This window comes from Mesoplodon bidens, assembly GCF_964165515.1.
Source record: "Mesoplodon bidens genome assembly, chromosome: 13".
NCBI classification, from domain to species: domain Eukaryota; kingdom Metazoa; phylum Chordata; class Mammalia; order Artiodactyla; family Ziphiidae; genus Mesoplodon; species Mesoplodon bidens.
In genome coordinates this window covers 62,718,669-62,733,238 of record NC_138169.1, presented here as the reverse complement: position 1 = coordinate 62,733,238, position 14,570 = coordinate 62,718,669, and the positions used below count along the sequence as shown (strand labels likewise).

Here is a 14,570-nt window from a genome sequence, read left to right as displayed (position 1 = left end):
TTTGCGTAAATCAAGGTATATCTACATTTTACACTTAAGAAGGTACACAAGACTACTCCTTTGATAGTTCTCCCTAAAAACAAAACATCCTTTGTTTTGATTCATCTTATAGAAACAACCACCATTTCTTTGGTATCTTTGTATTTGAAGAAAATGGTATCGTTTTCCATATGCATTGCCTTAACATTATGCCCAATGATGTGAAATGGTTAATCAATGAAAGTAAAAACTATGCCATGTAAGGAGGGAAAAGAGGAATTATTAAGCAAAGGAGCTGCAGTTTAAATAGGCTCACAGCAATCTAGTCTAAACGAATTATTTATTTATTTATTTTTAAAATTTATTTATTTTCTACTTATTTTTGGCTGCGTTGCGTCTGCATTGCTGAGCGCGGGCTTTCTCTCATTGCGGCAAGCGGGGGCTACTCTTCGTTGCGGTGCGCAGGCTGCTCATTGCGGTGGCTTCCCTTGTTGTGGAGCACCGGCTTTAGATGCGCGGGCTTCAGTAGTTGTGGTGCACGGGCTTAGCTGCTCCACAGTATGTGGGATCTTCCCGGACCAGGGATCAAACCCATGTCCCCTGCATTGGCAGGCGGATTCTTAAGCACAGTGCCACCAGGGAAGTCCCTACTTTTATTTTTTAATTTTTATTTGGCCACACCGCACAGCATGCAGGACCTTTGGTCCCCTACCAGGGACTGAACCCAGGGTCACAGCAGTGAAAGCACCAAGTCCTAACCACTGAATCGCCAGGGAAGTCCCTAAACAAGTTTTCTAAATTTTTTTCATAGGCTTAGCTTCAAAATCTAAAAATTGTTAGCTGCCTTACAGTTCAAATATTCAACTATGCATGTTTATTACTGAATTTATGATTCAAAAATGATGCACTCTCCCAGCAGTAAAAATCAAATCAATTGGACTGTTGCTATACTTTTGTTAAAATATTTACTTCTTACATGGATGAGACATAAAAAAAAGTCATGAGACCACCAATAAGAATGTAGCTAACTCTAAGATAACAGAAGTTCCTGCTTTCATGACAGTTATGATATGAAATAGATTATAGCTTGCGTCTACTGCTAACTCATTTCTTTAAGCAGTAGTAACTTCCCTAATATGTAATCGGGACCAAGGTTTAAAAGAAAAATCCATGACAATCAGTCATGGGTTTTTAAAACCACTCTCTTAGGTTTTTGTCAAAATTTGCCTACTCTACACCCAGAAACTTAAAAAAAAAGGCCTAAAGAGTTCTGAAGTTTTGCTTGGTTTTGTTTTTCAAATATAAACAAGAACAGGAGACCAGGACCAGAGACAAATTGCAACCCATGAAGATAAAACTAGAATGAAGCAGGGCTTTCAAACAGTATTGTGTGCCTACTTCCTGCTGGTGTGGGCAACTGTCACAGAAAGATTATATGATTCTACAGTGTTAGACAAGTTCAATATCAAAATGGATATTGTGACAATCTAATTCTAATGGTGGGAGAGAATCACAATACCAGTAATCATCAAAAAAATTAGCACCTAACAATTATTACCTGAATTTTCTACTTGTGGCACACAAATACACTGCTGTAAGAGGGTGATTTTTAAAGCAAACCACACACACACACACACACACACACACACACATGGACTGAGAACATTTAACCCCAAGAAATTAAGAGCTAACCTTATACATGAGGGAGAAGGGAAATAACACACCATGAGAAAAGCAATTAAAAAGATACAACTTACTGGTATAAATGTTTTACTCACCCTCCTCAGCCCCATTATATTACAGTCTTCTTTGAAAACAGAGATTACGTTAATCATCTCCGGTTCGCTCACAGTTCCTAACACATAATATTTAACAAATATTGGTTGATGAACCGAATAATTTCTAAATATCACCAAGACCACTAATGAAATACATACCTTGTTTGCTTAATAGTACTAGTGACTTGTATATAAAAATATATTCCATTACAGGGACTTCTCTGGTGGTCCAATGGTTAAGACTCCGTGCTTCCACTGCAGGGGGCATGGGTTCGATCTCTGGTCAGGGAACTAAAGATCCCGCATGCTACGTGGCAGCCAATAAATAAATTAATTAATTAAAATAGGAAAGTTTAAAATATATATATATTCCATTACATAGAATCAGCATGATTTCTGACAGAGTAACTCCCCTTTTATTTTATCTTTCCAGATAAAAACATAAGACAAGGGCTTCCTGGTGGCACAGTGGTTGAGAATCCACCTGTCAATGCAGGCGACATGGGTTCAAGCCCTGGTCCGGGAAGATCCCACATGCCACGGAGCAACTAAGCCCATGCGTCACAACTACTGAGCCTGTGCTCTAGAACCCGCGAGCCACAACTACTGAGTCCACGTGCTGCAACTACTGAAGCCCGCGTGCCTAGAGCCCGTGCTCCGCAACAAGAGAAGCCACCACAATGAGAAGCCTGCACACTGCAACGAAGAGTAGCCCCCGCTCACCACAATTAGAGAAAGCCCGTACACAGCAACGAAGACCCAACACAGCCAAAAATAAATAAATAAATAAATAAAATTTATTAAAAAAAAAAACCATAAGACAAAACAGACACAACTGCTAACAGCCTAGTAAAGCTGCTTCCTTACATTGAGAACACTATATAAAGTGATTGTAGGGCTTCCCTAGTGGCGCAGTGGTTGAGGGTCCGCCTGCCAACTCAGGGGACACGGGTTCGTGCCCCGGTCCGGGAAGATCCCACATGCCGCGGAGCGGCTGGGCCCGTGAGCCATGGCCGCTGAGCCTGCGCGTCCGGAGCCTGTGCTCCGCAATGGGAGAGGCCACAACAGTGAGAGGCCCGCATACCGCAAAAAAAAAAAAAGTGATTGTATATTTATAAAGATGCAAAACCAGAAACTATCTTAAGCCACGTAACACAAATAATGTAAAAAGCAGTATCTTATCAAAAATCAAAACGAAGCCCCCTCTCCCCAGATATTCAATTCTAGGAAGAGATTCTACGCATCTTTAACAGTGATGCTCTCAAACCGTTTGAAATAGAAAAATTAACCTCTTTTCTAATTTGTATACATAAGTGCTAAGATACTTTAATGACAACAGTATTCTTATCTTAAATAAGCACCATCTCAAAACAAATTCTGCCTTCGAAGGTCTTCTTTCAATTTTTTGTCAGGATTCAGGGTAAGTTTTTCCACTGAAAAAGTTGTAGCATGGATAATGTGGACAGTACAGGAATCAAAAATTGAAACTGAAATAAAAACATCTACAGAATTACAGTACAGTGGAAATAGCCCTTTTCTCCACAGCAACTCATCTCTTCCTTTCCCTTAGCTCTCAAAAGGAAGAGATTGAAGAGGCTATAACTATAAACAAGACAGAGTATAAAAGACTCAGAACTGGGAATGATGAAAGGCATTCAGAGTAAGGAATTATGAGTAATTAATTAATGGAGCAAGGCAATGAGCATCATCAGCTGCTAACATCACAGAGAACTAAACATCATGTGCCTTCTGATGCAAGTACTCAGCATCACCTATAAAGTATTTTTGCCCCCTCAAAGAAAAAAAATAAAAAACGAGAGACAATACATTATGGAAATCAAACCTGATCAAGCCTCTAAACCTAATGTCAATTAACAAGAACCCCAGGAGACTGGTACACCACTAGCAATGTTAACTGGAAATCCAAACTGTGGGAAAACTGTTTCTTCAACAAATAATTTGCCAGGAAGAAGAAATGGTGTGTGTGTTGGGGGGGGGGGTCACCTATACATAACAAAACAATGCACAGACCTTATTTGACTCAATCTGAATAACTGTAAAAACACATTTATGAGATAGGAGAAATCTGAACATTGAATATCATATGCTATTAAGGAATTATTGCTAATTATTTTTCAGTGTGATAAGTTATTTTGTTTTTTCCTTCAAGAGTGAAGTTGACTAAGAAACTGGACTGCAGGCTTCCCTGGTGGCGCAGCAGTTAAGAATCCGCCTGCCAAAGCAGGGGACACGGGTTCAAAGCCCTGGTCCGGGAAGATCCCACAGGCCACGGAGTAACTAATCCCGTGTGGAGCAACTCAGCCCGTGGGCCACAACTACTGAGGCCGCGGGCCTAGAGCCTGTGCTCCACAACAAGAGAAGCCACAGCAATGAGAAGCCCACGCACCCCAGTGAAGAGTAGCCCCCACTCGCCGCAACTAGAGAAAGCCTGCGCGCATCAACGAAGACCCAACGCAGCCAAAAATAAATAAATTTATTTTTTAAAAAAAGAAAGAAAGAAATTGGAGCGCAAAAGGGTTGGAGTACAGAAAGGGAACACAAAAACTTAAGGCAGATGAATAGATGTGGCCTACCTGGAACTGAAATATAAATTGCAAGACTGCAACCACGGGAAGAGAGCAGCTTTGCCTGCTTGCCAGCCAACCTCTTCTCCACTGATATAAGCTCTATAAATAGGCCACGAGTGATAACGGCTGCTCAAATCACTTCATGTTGCGGATACTACTACTGGCGAGTATCTGACCTAGCACCAGGGCTGTGAATAAACTAGCATCAAGTAAGAAGCCAAGGAAGTTACCAAATGCAAAGAATGCACCGTTGCTAATGAGAGACTCAAAAGCACCATCAGCGTAAATCAAGAATAATTTAAAACACAGGTTCTAGATTTCCCTCTGGCCATTTTCTATCTCCCTCAGAAGACAGTACAAATAAAGAGGGGTCACCACATTCTGGGATCTGAGGTCCCCAAAATAAATATTGCCAAAATCCTATCCACTATACATGCCCTCAGGCTCATAGCAAATTGTTTAGTGGATCGCAGTGGACATAAATAATGGGAAACCCTTGATGATATAATGCTGATTTAAGACTAAACTATGCTTCTATGCTAGGTCAAAACTAAGGCAGACAAGATACTGCTTAAAATCCTAACCACATGAGGTTTTTGTTCTTAGTACAGAAAGGAAAACAGTCCTGTTTTCCTAGAGTTTTAGTCCATACCCAACTTCCCTATCCCCAACAATACCTTTCTCTAATTATAAGGCGCCTAACAAAATGCTGACTCTGAACATCACAGAAGTTATTCTTTTTTAAGCCAGACAACTCAGTAAAAAATAACTTCTACTGATCCCTTGCATCAGTATCTGGTTTCCCTAATGTTAACCATGCTAATGAAAACTTGAATTACTAGATTACCTAAATACAATCCTAGTTTATCCACATTCTTGGGAATGGCTGCTATAATAAGTTCTAACATTTAATTTTGTTGCTCTTTGGACAACAATCAGAACTAATTTACTAACACATGGACTTGTATTCCAGGCACAGGAAAAAGTTATTTTGTACATGAACAGGCAGTACAAAAATGAACATTCAAGTCTCCAATCATTTTCTTTTAATCTTAGAGACCCATTTAAGAAAAAAAATGCTATTTTCCAATACCTAATTTTAAATTATTTTATAAAGAAAAAAGCTAACTCCCTACTCTAGTTATTTTGTACAGTACTTTTTGTCCTACAGCCTACTTTTCTTCTCCACACTTCAGAGCCGGAAAGAAACTTAGAAATCATCTGGTTCCCTAGATTTGAATTCCTTGAGCAGAAATTTCTTTTATCTTTGTACCCATCTCCACCTGGGCACCTGCGTGCTCACTAAATGGGTTTTTAATTTTACCAGGTATAACTGCCCCCACATACAAATTAAGTTCTTCGGATAAATTTCTACTTTTGATTAATCTTAACTAGAAAATACTCATCCAGGTAGTTTTTAAATTAAATAAAGTCAAATTAGTAACTTAGGACTTACACCAGCTATTGGCTACTTTAAGTGACAGAATCTGAGCAAAGACGTATGAGGTATCTACTTGGAAGAAAGACATAAAAGGGAATAGAAACAAAACTTAAAACAAACACTGTAACATAAAAAACAGACTTGTGGTTGCCAGGGCAAGGTGGGAGGAGGGGATGGAGTGAGATTGGGGTTATCAGATGCCCTCTAGTATTATGTGGAACGGATGGACAACGGGGTCCTGCTGTATAGCACAGGGAACTACATTCAATAACCTGTGATAAGCCACAGTGGAAAAGAACGTAAAAAAGAATGTATATATATGTACAGCTGAATCACTTTGCTGTACAGCAGACAGTAACACAACATTGTAAGTCAACTATACTTCAATAAAAAACACTCACTGTAAATTAACGCCACAGGGCCTCCCTGGTGGCGCAGTGGTTGAGAGTCCGCCTGCCGATGCAGGGGATACGGGTTCGTGCCCCGGTCTGGGAGGATCCCATATGCCGCGGAGCGGCTGGGCCCGTGAGCCATGGCCGCTGGGCCTGCGCATCCGGAGCCTGTGCTCCGCAACGGGAGAGGCCACAACAGTGAGAGGCCCGCATACCGCAAAAAGAAAAAAAAAAAAAAAAAAAAAAAAAAAAAAAAATTAACGCCACAAATTTTAAATAAGACAACCAACAAACCTGAGTCATACTGGTCACTTTACAGTATTTTTAAATCACAGTTACTATTATTGGCTTCTACTAGTATGTTATGATAAATATGTACAATATATATAATACACATTTTCTCTCCTAGCAGTTTAGGAATGTAAGAGAGTAAAACAAGCAAGATAATTTTAGTTTCACCCTGCTCCTTCCTTTCATCACAAGGACCAGTGGGCTGTGTGTGAAAACTGACTGAACATCAGTCCCACTTCTGCTAAGAGAAGTCGTCCACACAGAAGCAGAAAACATTTACTTCCCTAAGTTCAATCATTAGTTCTGAAAGAGTAAGGTAAGTAGTTTCAATTAAAGATAAAGGCTGGGACTTCCCTGATGGTTCAATGGGTAAAACTCCGAGCTCCCAATGCAGGGGACCCAGCAGGTTCGACCCCTGGTCGAGGAACTAGATCCATGTCGCAACTAAGAGTTCACATGCTGCAACTAAGAAGTCTGCATGCCGCAACTAAGACCCAGAGCAGCCTAAATAAATAAATATTTAAAGAAAAATAAATAAAGATAAAGGCTAAAAGAGGATTGAGAAAAGTTTCACGACAGCAATCAAATTTAAACTTAAGACTGGAATTTGACAACTAAAGAAAAATAACTATCAAATTACTTTAGCCTGGCTGTCAAGAATCAACCCATAATAAAAGAAATAATACCAACAAAACTTCTACTCAGTGAACTTAAGGATAAAGAAAAATCTTTCAAAGAATGTCTACCTCATCCTTCATACTCCCCTTAAAGAAAAAAATTAATAACTCACTAGCAGACTAAGGTACTTTTATAAACCTGGCCCTACCTTCCTCTACCCCACAGAGTTTACATCTATTCCTCTGTAAACTCAAGGCACTGGCCACACCATCCAAGATCACTGATACTCACAACTTTGCTTAGGCTGTTCCCTAGCCTGGAATGCCCATGTGGAAATCCATCTCAAACTCCAGGTTTAAATGTGTAAGTTTCTTCAACCAAGATATCCTTCAGGAGGTGAATAAATAAATAAACAGTGGTAGATCCAGACAATGGAATATTATTCGACACTATAAAGAAATGATCTACCATGCCATGAAAAAACACAGAAGAAGCTTACGTATCCATTACTAAGTGAAAGAAGCCAATCTGAAAAGGCTACATACTGTATGATTCCAACTATATGACGTCACGCAAAAGGCAAAAAACAGTGGCAACAGTGAAAAGATCAGTGGTTGCCAGGGGCTGTTGGGGGTAGGGTGGGGTGGAGGAGCGAAGGACAGGCAGAGCATTTTTAGGGCAGTGAAAATACTCTGTGATACCATAATGATGGATACATGTCATTACACATTTATCCAAACCTACAGAATGTCCAACACAAAGCGTAAACAGTAATGTAAACTTAAAATTTTTAAAAAAGTGTAAGTTTCTTCAGCATCAAGACCTGACAGTCATATTCACCACTAGAGCACCAGCAACTAGAGCACTACTGGCACACAGTAAGCAATCAATAAATTAGTGTTGTGAGAATAAAGAAGTTCCACCTGAATGTTTTGTTCTGTTTTCTCGATAGCTCTTCCCCTCTTCTGTAGTCTCATAGCTTTTTACTCAGTTATCAATTTACTCAGTTATCAACGTCTATTTCATTTTTACTTCTCAATTACACAAGAAACTCTTTTCTAAAATAATACAGAATACCGAAATCAGTGTGGTTCAAAAGAAAACACATTAATAGTACAACATTTTTCACCTTTTACAGATTTTCTTAAGTATTGTCAATTCAGTAAACATGAATATACACTGTTTTCATGTTGCTAGTTACCTGGAGGAAAATTAAGATGATTTACCAAAGTTATAAACATACGGTCTCGGTCTCTACTGTCTGTGTGTGTACACACACACACAGACACACACACACACCAGTTCCAAGCTTTAAAAAGAAAAAACAAAAACATTCTAATTGCCCATATATCAGCTCTATTCATGCACACATTAAAATAAAACCATAAGACTGAAGATCCCGGCAAAACAATCCCTTGAATGAGTAACTACACCACCTCCCAGAAATTACTAGTCATACACTAAGGACACTTAAGGTACCAATGTCATATATGAAACAGAAATCTTTGAAGGGCAAACACTGAGCACTCAGTTCTCTCAGAACTGCATTAAATTAGAATCTAAAGCTAAACCTATCTTTAATCATGAAGACTATAAAACAAAGAGCATTTATGACACTTTCATAAATGCGATTAAGAGTAATATAAACTGAATCAGTGAGTAATGTAACAACTACACTGTGAACTTAATATGAAGCTAACAATAGGGGAAGTTTCCAGTTAGTCCATCTCATTTTTCACAAAATGATGTCAGAAAGAGAAAATTTTCCATTAGAAAATCATATTTAGCTGATACCTCAAGTATAATTACCTTGAAGTTTCTCCCTTCCTTTCATATTTTATCACCTATTTGGAAACTTTGTTAACATTATGAAAAAGATATGGTTTGAAGTTTTAAGATTACTGAAAAGCACTCTGAAGGAATCTGATTTAGAAATGTCTAAAAAGGGCTTCCCTGGTGGCGCAGTGGTTGAGGGTCTGCCTGCTGATGCAGGGGACACGGGTTCGTGCCCCGGTCCGGGAAGATCCCACATGCCGTGGAGTGGCTAAGCTCGTGAGCCATGGCCGCTGAGCCTGCGCGTCCGGAGCCTGTGCTCCGCAATGGGAGAGGCCACAACAGTGAGAGGCCCACATACTGCAAAAAAAAAAAAAAAAAAAAAAAAAAAAAAACGAGAAATGTCTAAAAACATTTTTATTTCTCATTTTATGGAACTGTATGAAGTTTCATTAAGGTTCTTCATAAAGTAGCATACAGTAGCATCACAGTAAGTACCATCTTAGCTTCCTGATTTCAAATTTAATTCATAATTTTATTTATTCAGCACCTACTGTGCATAAAGCACTCAATTAGGCATTTTATTAGCCAGATTATTTGGCCAAAATATTACACTTCCTACAAAAAAAGATCAGCGTTGTGACTCCTCAGGACATCAGGTAATAATGGGAGGCCTCTAAAAAATGCCTGTTAAATCAAAAGGCAATGCTCTTACTGAAGGAATCTTGATTGCCAGGATCAGCAAAACCGCATTATAAAGTTAATAGCCTCCATCCTTAAACTATCCCAGGAGAAGAAAAGGAGTAATTCAAACTGTTAACTTGTGCCCAACGACACTACACAGTAACAGCCTAAGCAAAACTGCCAGATGTATTTGTAATTAAAAGGTCCAACCTTGACAAAGCATCATCAGTGGGTTTTTCATCCTACTGGGTGGAAGGATTCAGAAAGCAGAAGCTCAGGCGAGAAACGAAAAGCACATCCAGCACAAACTGTTCAAGCGGTTCAATCTGGAACAAGTACAGACGTTCATTCCTTCAACCTGTGAGCATCTATTCTGTGACAGCGGAGAGGACGATTTAAAAGGGAGAATGAATGACGTGAGGTTCTGTCGAGGGTTGCTGCCCCAACAATACACTGAGATCGGTGCTACAATTAATAAAGTACGAAGTACTACTGCGGAAAAGAGGAAAATTCTCTCTGAAAAGAGTCAGAGGAGACGATGATCTTTAAGCTGAGGCTCGTCAGTTTACATCCTCGCCGGGTTTCTAAATAAAGTTGACAAACTCGCCAGAAGAGATCAATTTTGGAGACTGACACATCCCTCCCATTGACCGGAGGCCGAAGGTAGTAGTGGAAGCACTGCCGAAACGCAGGCGGCGCCACGCCGGAGAAAGCCTTCCTCCCTCCTCCTAGGCCTCGGCAGCCGCGGTGCTGGGGCGGCCGCCCGGGCTCTCGAGAGTCGGGGAAGGTGTCGGCGCCAGATCCCGGCTCGCGGGGCCAGCACAACTGGCAAAGCCGCCGCCGCCGCCGCTCCCCCAACGACCTGGGGCGCCAGAAAGTTGCGTGAAGACAACTCCAGTGCGGCGAAGCCGCTCCCCCGCGTGGCCCACGGGCTGCGGCACCTCCAGCCTCCTCTCCGCCGCCTGGTAAAGGAACCCAACGGGACGGGGAAGAGGAGGGGGGCTCGGCCCGCCAACTCGGTCGGGCCCGGAGAACGCGAGGGTTACCAGCGAGCGAGCGAGCCAAGGGTCGGGCTGTTCCGCCCCTCTCGCTGGCCCCAACCCGGGCCGCGCCTCCCGCCACGCCCGGGCTCAAACACCCGGCGTCCGACAGCCCTGCCCGTCACGACCCGGACGCCCAGACGCCGCAGAGCCTCGCCCGCGGCCCGCACCCCTCCGACTCAACCCGGCCCTTCCCGGGAAGCAGCCCGGGTCCCGCGGCTCGACCGGTAGCCAGGCCGCGGCCCTGCGCCCCTTCCCACCTCACCTGCGCTCCGCGGCGGCCCCGCACCTCCTCGCCCGCTCCGCGCGCCCCGTCGGGGCACACACCGACCCCCCCGGGCCGGGTCTCTCCGGGCCGCGGCGACTCTGAACGTCACGGCCACCGCCGCCTTCTCTTCCTCGGCACAAGCCCCGGCGGCGAACAGGGGGTCGCGGTCAGAGCCCCACCGGGGCCAAAGCGAATCTCGCCGCCTCCGCACCCTCCACCGCCAAGTCCCTTCACTCGTCCGAGCCGCCCGGAGAAAATGTCACCAGAGGCCGTTCCGCTCGGCGCCTCACTTCCGCCCGGAACCACAGAGCTTGAGCCGGTCGGCTAGAAAGGCCGCTGCGGCTGGGACCTCTAGGGACTCGAGCGGCAGGCCCAGAGAAAGCCAGACAGCGCCACCTGGCTGGGCTGACCCGCGCTCCTACAGCTGCAGAGCGCCCGGCGTGGGCGCACCGGCTTCCTGGGCTTCTTTCCCGCTCTCCCCTCATCTGCTCAGGCAGCTCCCTTCCAGAAATTTCCCAGAGGGTCGGAAAGCCAGTCAATACAAGCCACGGACAATGCCCTAAGAAAAGGACGTCGCTCCATTTTCCGTTCGCTGCTTAGTACTCACCCCTCCTGAAGCCTTCCCGAATGAAGCTTGTGGTGTCACTCCAGGAGGGAGTACGCTCCCTTCTCTCCCCACCTTTTCGCGGATGCCGACAGCTCGGCTCGGCGAGATTTGGCTGTGCTCCTCTCATGCAGTGGCATCAACATCCCGTTCAAGTTTCTGGATGAACCTTGCACGCCTCGCAGACAGATCGCCACCTGCTGGTGAGTCAGGGTCCCCCAAGGAGATCCCGCTCCGCCCTTACGCGCGATGCAGACCGCCCTCTGCGGTCACTCCTGATTTGCACCAGCGAGCCCTGAGTTTTCGACGCCCTTCGTTGAGGTCTGAGATCCTGAAGGAAACGTGCTGGACGCTTACCCGGAAGAAGGGTAAGGTGGGCTTAAGAAGGAGAAAGAACAAACCTCGCAACTCAAGATCTGGCCAAGGCTTTGCGCTCGCTAAAAGCAGGGTTTTGAGAAATAAATGAATACATAAGGGCTTGAAGAGAAAATGTAAAAGGCATTTACCTTTCAGGAGCCATGCTGGGACCTGGGGTGACACTCCCCTAGAGGAGATTCTGAAAATCACAGCGCTAGCTCCACGCTCCCCTTAACATCAGTCTCCCGTTTAGATCAGGCCCCCCAGCTCCCCCATTTCTCTCATTTATGCTAACTGCTCACAAGCATGGGAATTTTCCATCCCTAAATGAGTAAATTGATAAAATAGTTTTACAATTAATAGCTAACTTCTCTGAATGCCTATTATGTGCAAGGCAGTATACTATGCATCTAAGTGGATTCATTCATTGAATCCTCACAAGTCTATGGGTTTGGTGGTATTCCTGGCCCCAGATGACAAAAGTGGAACCAGACAGAGTGATAAAGTGACCTGCCCAAGGTCACACATCAGTAAGTGTCAGGAGCCTGCATTCTCAACCACCACTACCAACTGCCTCCTTGAAATTCACTGAGAACATACTGTGTGCCAGATAAACGTTTTGTCTCTGTATGTTATTTCACTCATTTATTTATTTATTTATTTATTTCCCTGCTTCCTTAGTCCTCAAGGAATTTGAGAGTTTGTGGGGTAGTGACAAGAGCCCAGTCTCTTTCAGGAGAAAAAGAGAAAAGAAAAGAACTAACTACTAAAATCACAGCTGTCAGTCTGGAAATGAATGAATGAATATGGACAAATACATTCAGTTTTAAAATGGCCCCTCGATGGTCTTATCTCATCAACGCTGTAGAGATGCTGAAGTAGGCCCCTGACTACTGAGGTACCATCTTGGCTCCTTCTTTTTTTTTTTTTTTTTTTTTTTTTTTGCGGTACACGGGCCTCTCACTGTTGTGGCCTCTCCCGTTGCGGAGCACAGGCTGCGGACGTGCAGGCTCAGCGGTCATGGCTCACGGGCCCAGCCGCTCCTCGGCATGTGGGATCTTCCCGGACCGGGGCACGAACCCGTGTCCCCTGCATCAGCAGGCGGACTCTCAACCACTGCGCCACCAGGGAAGCCCTTGGCTCCTTCTGTTTGATACCAACAAGTCAATTCCCTACAGTGAATGGACTGCTTTTTTTCGGAGTCTGGGATGTTTGATACACTAATTACTAATATCCCTGTTACTGCCATACTTAGATTGCTAAATAGGGCACTTGCTTTCTTCTTCCCCTTCTGTAGGAGCAGGAAGGGCTGGGCAGTTGATCCTACTTCTGCCTTGGGATTGTCTCCTAGAATCTCCTTTGCACTACATACTCAGCTCTCCCAGCCCCTGAAATCCCATCCGCATAAAACCAGCCCAGTCCAAATCACACCATCACCCACCCTCCATCCTGCTGCCTCTATGGAAATTTCTCTCAAGATTCCTCTGCTCACAGACACTGTCCTACCAACATGTCCACCCCCTTGGCCTATCTGTAGTGTTACTACTGGATCATATCAGTGGTTCTACACTCAATTTCTTTTATAAACCCTGGAGGCCAAGGCCAAGCCCATCTGAATCACCCTTCAGCTTCATTGCTTGCACCTGATGCACCACGGGGACTGGGGCTGGGCTTGCAGCAGGTGCCTATTAGAAACCGTGGCCTGAGCAGTAGAATCACAATGTGGCTGGCCTTGCTTTGACTGTAGTCTGTTCTCTCTGACTGAGCAGGCTGCTTCCAAAATTTGCCCCTGTAAGGTGGATGCTGTTTTTAGAACCGCTCGTTAGATAAGGAAAACGGGGGATCCAAGGGATGGAACCCTCACCTCAGCTCTAGGCTACCCCTCCCTCAGTGTAACCACCATTACCTCCCCCTTCCCACCCGCAAAACCAGCATCCACTACAATCCCCCAGCACCTGCTATAAGACAGTTGAACAGTTGAATGGGGGGGAGGGGTGATGTTGAACCTCTTGACCCTGGTGGCCACATAATTGCAGACAAGTCACCATGTCCAGAGTTAGCATCACCTGTTCTGCCCCATGGCATTATTCCACAGAATTAAATTATGCCCTCCATATGGAAGGCCATCGGAAGCAGCCTGAGGAGTCCAAGTAGTGGAAGGTGACATCGTCTCCAGAACCGAGAGCTCTGGAGCCTGACAGATTTGGATTTGGACCGGGTTCTGCCTCCCTCAGCAGAGAGCCCTTGGGCACTTCTGCAACCTCACTGTGCCTCAGCGTCCTCACCTGTCAAACACGGCGAAACCTGATACTACTTTGCAGGTTCTTGTGAGGCGTGAGGGTGAAATGAGCTCGCGTAAAGGTCTCAGCGCAACTCTTGGCCAGAGAGAACACTCTCAACAAGGCCGTTGTTCTGATGGCAACACTCCAGGCCAGCACCTCCTACAAGCACACACTCACACTGGTCAAGTACGGTGTCTAGGGACTCATATTTCCAGAGCAACAAGTTCACGCGGAACCAGAATGAAACAGGGCAGAAGGATGCCATGAAGGTGGAGTCACGCGGTGGCCGGGGTTGTCTGGGAGCGGCACCACCCGCAGCCCCCGTACAGCTCTCTGGGGTGGATGGTGGAGGCGCCTCTGTCTTGGGCTCCAAGTTCCTCTTTCCAATCAGGTGACACCCCTTCTATATGGAAAGTCTGTAAGTCTATTAAAAAATGGAAATAAATGCAAAGGACAGTATTAAATTTTTCAACAA

The 14,570-nt window shown here is 44.5% G+C and overlaps 1 protein-coding gene across 3 annotated transcripts in view; it reads right to left on the bottom strand.

Annotated features, from left to right (window-relative positions):
* The window catches only part of ARK2N (arkadia (RNF111) N-terminal like PKA signaling regulator 2N), a 77,382-nt gene extending 66,245 nt beyond the window's left edge, over positions 1-11,137 (bottom strand). For all 3 annotated transcript variants that reach the window (XM_081253019.1, XM_081253021.1, XM_081253020.1), the window contains exon 1: positions 10,850-11,137. The gene's annotated coding sequence lies outside the window, so the exon portion shown is untranslated. The remainder of the gene's footprint in view (positions 1-10,849) is intronic.
* Positions 11,138-14,570: the final 3,433 nt, after the last annotated feature.